Here is a 10119-nt window from a genome sequence, read left to right as displayed (position 1 = left end):
TTGTGTATAACCCTTCTCTACACTTAGCAATGTCAATCATCTTTGATGTGGATCGATCTTGTATCTCACAACACTTATCATCGATTAACAGTTGGCAATATAAGTTTGAGTTTAATTATAGAGATCAGTTTAAAATCAAAAGAAGGAATGTACAAAATATTTTTGAGAAAAAAGTTTTTAGAGAATGTGATTATACAATTGATGGTGCTAACAGTTTTAGTCCTATTTGGCAATATCACATTGATTGGAGCAATATTTTGAAAGCTTGTAAATCTTTTAAGTCGAAAATCACATGATCTGTTGCACCAGAGTCAATGACCCATAGTGCAGATTTTGGAGTGATAATGCTCATAATTCTCGCATTAAAATGTAATGCAATGATTTTACCTGGAGTGGAGGTCTGAATGGAATTAGTCAAAATTTGGTATGCATTATGCGGTTGTTACTGCACACTTTTGTCTTTGATCAACTCTAACAAGGCAAATCTTTGATCTGGGGTGAACTCAGATCTTGATATTCTAGTGTTCTCTTGGCGACAATTGAGCTGGAATTGTTTCTCATTGAGTATATCATCATACTCCTCAGTAATCCCGTGATTGATTGTGGTGTTATGTTGTTGCCATTGATGGAATTGGGAGGAGTACGCATGCTTCTTATATCACACATCTTCTGTGTGGCCTTGCTTGTTACAATGAGAGCATGCCATTGTAGCTCCACGACCCCTACTACCTAGATTATCTCTAGGGTGGAGAAAATAAGGATTTGATTGATCTTGAATCGAACTTGTGTTGCTCTTCAAAATTTGAGATTGAAGATTCGTGAGTTGATAGAGGAGATTGGCATCATTCTGGTTGTCAAAACCACCACTCGAGGATCTGCTTACTGTGTTTGCCATTTTAAAAAATCAATGAATCACAGAGAAATAAGGATTCAGATCTTCTTCTTCCTTCCAACTCGTTGATATGAACAACTATGTTCACCAAGAAAGAATCTTGCAAAATATCCTCTCATAAAACTCTATTAGATGAGTTTGAAGGAAGAGGTAAAAAAGGAAAAAAGAAAATATCGAAGGAAAAATAAGGAAAGAAAGAAAACGGCGTCATTGGCAACTATTGGCAATTCACAACCGATAACTACAACAAATAAGGATTTTCACAACGGTCGAATACCATTGGCATAAATCAAAAAACCATTCCTAATACTTTAGACAATGCTTTGGTAATGGTTTTTGACCGGTGGTATATGCGGCCAGTTACCAATGCTCATAGGCAATGGTTTTCTACCTAGGGCAACAGCAACAAAAAAAAACTGTTATTGGCATAGATAACGGTTTTGACAATAATTTTTAAAGAACAGTTTAGAACCGTTACTGGATAGGCAAAGGTTTAGAACGGTTCTCTTTCATGACGTGATGGTTTAAAACCATAACTGGATAGGCAACAGTTTTAAACTGTTGTAGTTTTTTTATTTACAAAACCAACGGTTTAAAAGTGTTGCCTTTGATTTTTTTTTGCAACGGTTTTAATACCATTGCCATTTTGTTGCTACCCTTGACCACGGTTTTAACATCATTGCCTTTTATAACTTTTGACAACGATTTTTTGTAATTATATAATTCTTTATTTATAATAGTTGTCTCATGTTGCATTAAAATTTGTTCCAACTATTTTTTTTAGTGTCAATAAATAACCGTAACTATTTGAATCAAATTACTAAATAAAACTAATTGAAAATTTACCATCAAATTTGTTTTATAAAGCATTATGTAAGATCCACTATCACATTACATCATCATTGCAAAATACTATAATACTAGTCTAAGTCTTAACTACTTCTAATTATATGATCATTATTTTTGCAAATACCATAATACTAGCATAAGTCATAACAACCTCGAACTATATCATCTAATTTTGCAAAAAATACAATAACAAAAGAGAGTTGAAATAGCTAAGTAGCAAGTAGGTTTATCATCATGTCCACAAGTTCATGACTTTTACTCTCTAATATTTGCTCTTCAAAATTTGTGACCTTAATTAAGTTCGTTTTTCGCTTCAACATGGTTTTTCTGTAAACAAAATAAAAAATTAGTAAATCAAATATAAAACTATACATTTCTAATACTAATAATGTTTACTAAGAAAATGTTTGAGAAAGAGAGAGGACAAACATATATATAACATTTTTCTATTTGGATACACAAAACAATTGAATTAACATTCACTATAAGAAATACCGTTAAAATTGACACCAGTCATACCACTAAATTCATCTTATCTATTTTGGCTATTAGTTTATACATGCCTAACATCCAAGTTTGAAGAAATTCCTCAGTTTTCAGTTGTGTGAATGAACGACTATAGTTGCAATAAAGATAGGAATTAACTAATTAATTCAACTAAATGCAAAACCTGCAAGAACCAGTATTTATTTCTCACCAACTCAGGTGGAAGGGCTGAGATGTTGTTATTAGATAAATCAAGCTCCTTGAGAGGACTGAGATCTTTTATCCCCTGAAAGAAAGGGAAAAATGAAAAAAAAAATATGCATTGAAATTAGATATGCCTGCTGCTTGTTCTTTAAAGAGAGGAGAAAAAAAATACCAGAATTGATTGAAGGGGATACTATTTCAAATCAAGGATCTGTAGTTGATGCAACTTCAATATATCTTATGTGGGAACTTATCGAGCTGCATTCTCCTGTTATTTTGTGGTGTGGAAGTTAATCATAAGATCCCAAAAATATAAAGTTATTTGAAAGTGAAATTCTGTACATATGATTATCTAATTAATCTTATGTAAATCATAAGATTCAAATAACGAACCTCAGGTAAAGCTCTTGAAGGTGTGTCTAACAAGAAAATGAAGGACCATCAACTAATGAAGCTGCATTACCATTGAGATCCAGGAGCTGAAGCATAGACACTGCTTCAAAACCATCTGATGGTATCTATAATCAAATTGCAAATTTGGGTCAGGATATTACTCTTCTGATTGGAATTTTAAATAGAGAATAAATTATATGCACACAAAAGTTTATTTTACATACAGCAGGGTCACTGACATAGTTCAATACCAGAGAAAAACCTTAACTTGGAAATGACAAACTATAAAGGAACAAAAACATATATTTTCTTACTTTCTAATTTATCTTATCCATGTAGGCATAGAAATGCAGAGAACCTAAATAGCAATTGCCACCATGGAGAGACGAAATTATTTATACACATTTTTCTATTAGAGAAACTATCTTAATAATTTATAAGGCATTACGTTTTGCAATGGTTATATACACATGTTGATATCATTATTCATTTTACAGGATAAAAGAAAAGAAAAACTCCCAAATCATTAGTCATTACCTGTCTCAGAGGATTATTGTCCAGCTTCAGACATGACAAACTAGAAAGTGACTTAAGAATTGAACCTGGCCAGTCTCTAATTTAATTCTTAGATAAAATCAATGTCTGAAAAGTGCAAAAGTATACATATGAATTAGTATGAAAATTTCAAATCTGCTTCAACGTAATTTGTAACCAGTAATTACTTTTTCCCAGCTCCAGTAACCTACTTGTTCATACCCTAGACCGAGCTATAAGGTCCGAGTTGGACTAAAACAGATCGACCGACCTCTTCAAAGGTTGGTTCGACACTGACCTCTTCATAAAGAGCTCGGACAAATCACCACAGAAAGGCCCAAAGTAAAAGGAACCACCGCCCACTAGGAGGCGGTTAGACAAAGATAATGATCTCACCTACAAAAGATAAGATAAGATAACAAATTTATCTCAAAGGAAGGTCACTCGACACTACTATAAATACACTGGAGCACCCAGGTATAACTCATATCCCAATTCTATAAAAAATCTGCCTAAAGCCCGTACTGACTTAAGCATCGGAGTCTCTTGCAGGTACCACCACCCACCGGTGATCAAAGGCCAGCAACATCTCAAACTCCAACAAGCCGGGCGTGACAGGCTCAAACAGACCAGAAGATCCCGTCCGAGATCGGCCTCAGCGTTTCAGGTAACCCTCGAAACATTGGCGCCATTGCTGGGGACCTGGAAGTCATCCCATTGTCATGGCAAACAACCTTCTTACCAATGACCACACCTCCAGATTAGAAGAAGGAATGCCATTAAAGAACACGGAAGCTACACCAACCTCTCCGAAGGATGCACACCACTCCAAGGGAGAAAAATAACCCCAGAGCGCAGAAATCTTAGAGGCCATCCGTGAACAGCAGGATCGCCTCAAACAGCTCAAACAAAAAGCCGAACGACTACGAGAAGCCGAGCGAAATCTCCGGAGAGAAACAAGGTAGCAATGGGAGATGAAAGATAAGCTCCTAAAACTCGAAGTCGATCTAAAACTAGAACCACTCGATCCGACCGTGAAACTAGCGCCCACAAGGACCAAGACCCGTTCACAAAAGAAATCATGAAAGCTAAGGTCCCAAAAGACTTCAAAGCTCCCGCCATGACCCCATATGATGGCACGTCCAACCCAAGCCATCACCTCAGCAATTTTAGGAGTCGGATGTATCTCACGGATGCCTCAGACGCAACCCGTTGTAAGGCCTTCCTGACCACCCTGACCAAAACAGCTATAAAGTGGTTCGACAGTCTACGACACAGATCAATCACGAGTTTTGACGACCTCGACAAAAAATTCCTAGCTACGTTCTCCATACAAAAGGATAAAGCCATACACGTCCCAAGCCTGCTAGGGATCAAGCAGGGAGATCGGGAAAGCCTCCGAAGCTACATGGAAAGGTTCAATAAAGCGTGCCTCGACATACAGATCCTCCCCACAGAAGTAGCCATCATGGAACTCATCAACGATCTACGTGAGGGGCCCTACAGCCACTGTATATCTAAAAAACACCCCACATCCCTAAATGAAGTACAAGAACGGGCTGAGAAATACATCAACATGGAGGAAAACTCCCGATTAGGAGAAACTTCTAAAGCTGGGTTCTCCTACCCACCTTGGGACAAAGACAAGGAGTCGAAGAAAAAGGAAGACCAATCTACAGAGAAGCCCAGGAAGTACCATAACTACACCCCCTTCGGGTATCCTTAGTAGACGTCTACTAGGAAATATACAACACAGACAAGATCCCACCTCCACGCCCAATCAAACACAAAAGGGGAGAAGTCGGACTGAATACTGTGAATACCACTGGATCTATCGACATCCCAACAATGAATGCTACGACTTGAAGAATGTCATAGAAAAATTGGCGCGAGAAGGAAGACTAGATCGATTCCTAGCAAACAAAACGGACGAGCCAAAAAAGAGAAGGAGGGATGAAGAGGGCGGATGAGCTGAACGTCCCACTCACACCTCGAAAAGGCGCATTCATATGATCAATGGAGGATTCGCAAGAGGAGGAATCTCCAAATCGTCCTGCAAAAGGCACCTCAAAGAAATATACCATGTCGGAGAAGGGGATGGATCACCCGACCTCCCCACTATTTCTTTCACCAAAGAAGACGCCGCGGGCATCATCCTTGGGCATGATAACCTCGTGGTCATTACCATCATACTGGCCAATGCCAACCTTCACCGGATACTAGTCAACCAAGGAAGCTCCGCAGACATCCTATTCAAGCCCGCCTTCGACAAGCTCGGACTGCAAGAAAAGGAGCTCAGAGCATATCCCAACAGCCTATTTGGGCTTGGTGACACTCTAATCCAAACACTTAGATACATCCCACTACACACGACCTTCGAAAAAGGATCCCGGTCCAGAACACTAAGCATAGACTACATCGTGGTTGACGTGAGCTCCGCATACAACGCCCTCATAAGCCGGACAACCTTAAATCAGCTCGCCACAGTAATCTCCATTCCACACTTATGCATGATGTTCCCAACTCCAGAAGGTATAGCCACTGTTAAAGGAGACCAAAAACTCGCGCGACGCTACTACAATGAAAGCCTGAACCTAAAGGGCGACCCCAAAGGTAAATAAACCAATACCATTGAACTCGGAGAAGCCTAGGCGCGCGACGAACTTTGTCCTCAATCGGAGAGCGAGACCGAAGAGGTCCAGATCAGAGACACCAGAGATAAAACAACAAACATAAGTGCAAACCTGAAGAAAGATCTAAAGGAGCTGCTAATAAAGTTCCTAAGGGACAATTTCTACCTCTTCTCATGGAAAGCCGCGGACATGCCCGGCATAGATCCTGGCTTAATGTGCCACAAACTAGCAGTATACACTGGATCTCGACCAGTACAACAAAAGCGCAGAAAGCTCGGCCCAGAGAGGTCACAAGTCATGGAGGAACAGGTACAGGCCTTGCTACAGGCCAGGTTCATAAGGGAGGTCAAGTACCCACTGTGGCTGGCCAACGTTGTACTGGTCAAAAAGCTAAACGAAAAGTGGCGGATGTGTGTAGACTACACCAATCTCAATAAAGCCTACCCAAAAGATCCCTATCCCTTCCCGAATATCGACACCCTGGTCGAAGCCTCGTCAGGATAAAAGTACCTCTCCTTCATGGACGCCTACTCGGGGTACAACCAGATCCCAATGCATCAACCCGACCAAGAGAAGACCTCGTTCCTAACCCCGAAAGCAAACTATTGTTATGTACTGATGCCGTTCGGACTCAAGAACGCAGGGGCCATATATCAGAGGTTGATGAACGAAGTATTCACCGACCACATCGGGAAGTTGATGGAAGTCTACGTAGATGACATGCTAGTAAAAACCCAAAGAGAAGAAATACTGCTACCCGACCTCGCCAAAATATTTGGCACCATAAGAAAGCACGGGATGAGACTGAACCCCACAATGTGCACCTTCGCGGTAGAAGCTGGCAAATTTCTAGGGTTCATGCTCACCCAAAGAGGGATTGAGGCAAACCCAAACAAATGCCAAGCTATACTCAACATGAAAACCCCGACCTGCGTCAAGGAGGTACATCAGCTGAATGGAAGACTAGCAGCCCTGTCTAGGCTCCTAGCCGGATCGGCCCTAAGATCTCTACCTTTCTATGCAACCCTAAGAAAAGGAAAGAGGTTCGACTGGACCCAAGAATGTGAACAAGCCTTCCAAAACTTTAAAACATTCTTGGGGCAACCACCTATCCTGACCCGACCTTAACAAAGAGAAGGACTGATACTATACCTCATCGTTGGAAGTTGGGCGATAGCATCAGCGCTAGTCAGAGAAGACGATAACGGACAACAGCCCATCTACTTTATCAGTAAGGCTTTACAAGGGGCTGAACTAAACTACCAAAAGATAGAAAAGTTTGCCTACGCCCTCATACTTACTTCCCGGTGGCTTCGACCATACTTTCAAGCCCACAGCATCAGAATACGGACCAACCAACCCATGAAAGGTATCCTACAGAAAACCGACTTGGCTGGAAGAATCCTTCAATGGGTAGTCGAGCTGTCCAAATTCAACCTCAAGTACGAAGCTCGGACGACCATCAAGTCCCAGTACCTGGCCGACTTCGTCGCAGAGTACACCGACACCCCAGGAACCCCCATTGAATGGAACCTCTATGTTGATGGCTCATCAAACAAAGCTGGGAGTGGGGCCGGCGTTATCCTGGAAAAGTAACCAAGGGACCCAACTTGAACTCTCCTTAAAGTTCGAGTTCTCCGCCTCAAATAATCAAGCCGAGTATGAAGCCCTACTGGCTGGTTTGAAGCTGGCTAGAGAAGTCGGAGCCCAAAAGCTTACTATCTTCAACGATTCACAAGTGGTCACCTCACAAATAGAAGGAAACTACCAGACAAAGGATCCCACCATGAAAAAATTCCTTGACAAAACCAGAGAACAACTCGAGAAATTCATGGGGTATGAGATCCGACATATACCTCGGGAACAAAATGCCCGAGCCGACGCACTTTCAAAACTAGCCAGCACCAAACCAGGGGGCAATAATAGAAGCCTCATCCAAGAAACCCTACAAAACCCGTCAACCTCAGAGGAAGAGAAGGTCCTAAACATATCAGACCAGGACCAGGGGTGGATGACCCCCATAATCAACTACCTCAAGTCCGAAACACTCCCCACAGATAAAAGGGAGGCAAAAAGGCTCATACGAGAGGCACAATATTACACCAAAGCGCACGACGTCCTATTGATGAACAACAATTTTAGGGTTTATTTTGTGTAGAATTTGGAGCGTTTTATCAATATTCTATCATACTTATCCATATAAAATGTATAGTTTTGTATCTCCTTCCTAGTATTGCTTGATGGTTGAAAACATGCCTTTTAGGCCCTAAATAGGCTATATTTTGATCTCCCTCTATTACCATTCGATGCTGTGATCTGTTTGTTGAGTGATTTTAGAGTTTATAGGGGCAAGAATGGTCTGGAAGAGAGGAAGGAAGCATGCATAAGTGGAAAGAGCATGGAAAATGGAGCTTTGGAGTATTGGCATCGACGCGCACGCGTGGCCAACGCGCACGCGTGGGAGCTAGGATCTGGATAGGTGCGTAAAAGTGGATGCATACGCGTGGCTGAGCAAAAATCCCATCGACACGTACGCGTGCCTAATGCGTACGTGTGACTTGCAAATTCTCATCGACGTGTACGTGTGACCCACGCGTACGCGTGACGCTCGGTGATGAACAGGTTTTTGCTAGTAATGAATTCACAATAAATTCTCGTTGCAGGTATAGTTTCTAAACTAACAATAATCCTTTCATACAAAAACTTGTTTGTCACTAAAGCAAACCCAATAAAATAAATCAAAGTATTTAAACCTCGGGTCGTCTCTCAAGGAATTGCAGGGAGGTGTAGTTATTATTGGTTATGGAATTATATCTTTTTGGGTTTTGAATAATGAACAGGAAAAGCAAATTGCAAAATTAAAATAATAAATAATAAAGCTCTTAGCAAGGAATGAGAACTGGACGTCCTATCCTAGTTATCCTTATCAATTGTGATGAGAATTGTTCATTGCTCCCACTTAGTTAACCCTTACTAAATAAAGGAAAGTCAAGTGGACTAATCAATTTGATTCCTCAAGTCCTAGTCAACTCTGAAGGAAAGACTAGCTTTAGAGGGATCCAAACTAACCAGCAAATTCCAATTTTCAATCAACAAGGAGTTTGATAACTCAAGTGTCTCCAGTTAATCAATTCAAGCTAAGAATATAAAAAGCTAGATTAAAATCATAAATATGAAATACTTCAAATTGCATTAAATAAAAAATCAAATTAAACATGAGAATTCATAAACCAAATAGCAACATAAAGTATAGGGGAAATAGATAAAGTAGGATACTAAGACAAATAAAAGTAGAAAAGAAACTAAATTAAAGGAATATTGAACCTAGAATTGAGAAGAAATAAACCTAAAACTAAGAGAAATCCTAAACCCTAAACTCTAGAAACTACATCTAAAACCTAAAATTATGTGAATGAGAAGTTGTTTGTATGAATCTCTGAATTTTCCCATTCTGTAGCCTCTAATCTATGTTTTCTGGGATGAAAATTCGGTCAAAAACAGCCCAGAAATTACCACCAGTGATTTTTGATACGTCCAGCACGTTGCTCTGTCACGCATACGCGTCGTCCACGCGTATGCGTGGATTGAACTTTTGCCATGTCACGCGTACGTGTGATCCACGCGTACGCGTCATCTAACAGCATGGCAACTATAATAAATTATATATCATTTTAAAGCCCCGAATGTTAGCTTTCCAACGCAACTGGAACCGCCTCATTTGGACCTATGTAGCTCAAGTTATGGTCGATTTAGTACGAGGAGGTTAGGCTGGACAGCTCAGCAATTCCTTCAGTTTCTTGTATTCCTTCCACTTTTGCATGCTTCCTTTCCATCCTCTAAGCCATTCCTACCCTATAAACCTTGAAAACACTTAACACACATATCAAGGCATCGAATGGTAATAAGTGAGGATTAAACATAGCAAAATTAAGGCCAAAGAAGCAAGTTTTCGATTATAGAACAAAACTAGGAAGAAATTGTAAAACCATGCAAATTATATGAATAAGTATGCAAAGACTTGATAAAAACTACTCAATTGAGCACAAGATAAACCATAAAATAGTGGTTTATCACTCGGCACGTGACTTCTTTAGTAAAAATGTGGCCGGAGATTTCAGAGGAGCCCCA

The 10119-nt window shown here is 40.3% G+C and overlaps 1 long non-coding RNA gene across 1 annotated transcript; it reads right to left on the bottom strand.

Moving 5' to 3' along the window:
• LOC110269512 lies at nucleotides 2672–3555 on the bottom strand. The gene is made up of 3 exons (XR_002358323.1): nucleotides 3362–3555; nucleotides 2825–2949; nucleotides 2672–2699 (listed from the first exon to the last, which is right to left on the bottom strand). It is a non-coding gene; the product is annotated as an uncharacterized LOC110269512 (long non-coding RNA).

Source organism: Arachis ipaensis, chromosome B01 (assembly GCF_000816755.2).
Source record: "Arachis ipaensis cultivar K30076 chromosome B01, Araip1.1, whole genome shotgun sequence".
NCBI classification, from domain to species: Eukaryota; Viridiplantae; Streptophyta; class Magnoliopsida; order Fabales; family Fabaceae; genus Arachis; species Arachis ipaensis.
Note: the sequence above shows the minus strand (reverse complement) of the source record. Positions and strands in the feature narration are given on the sequence as shown.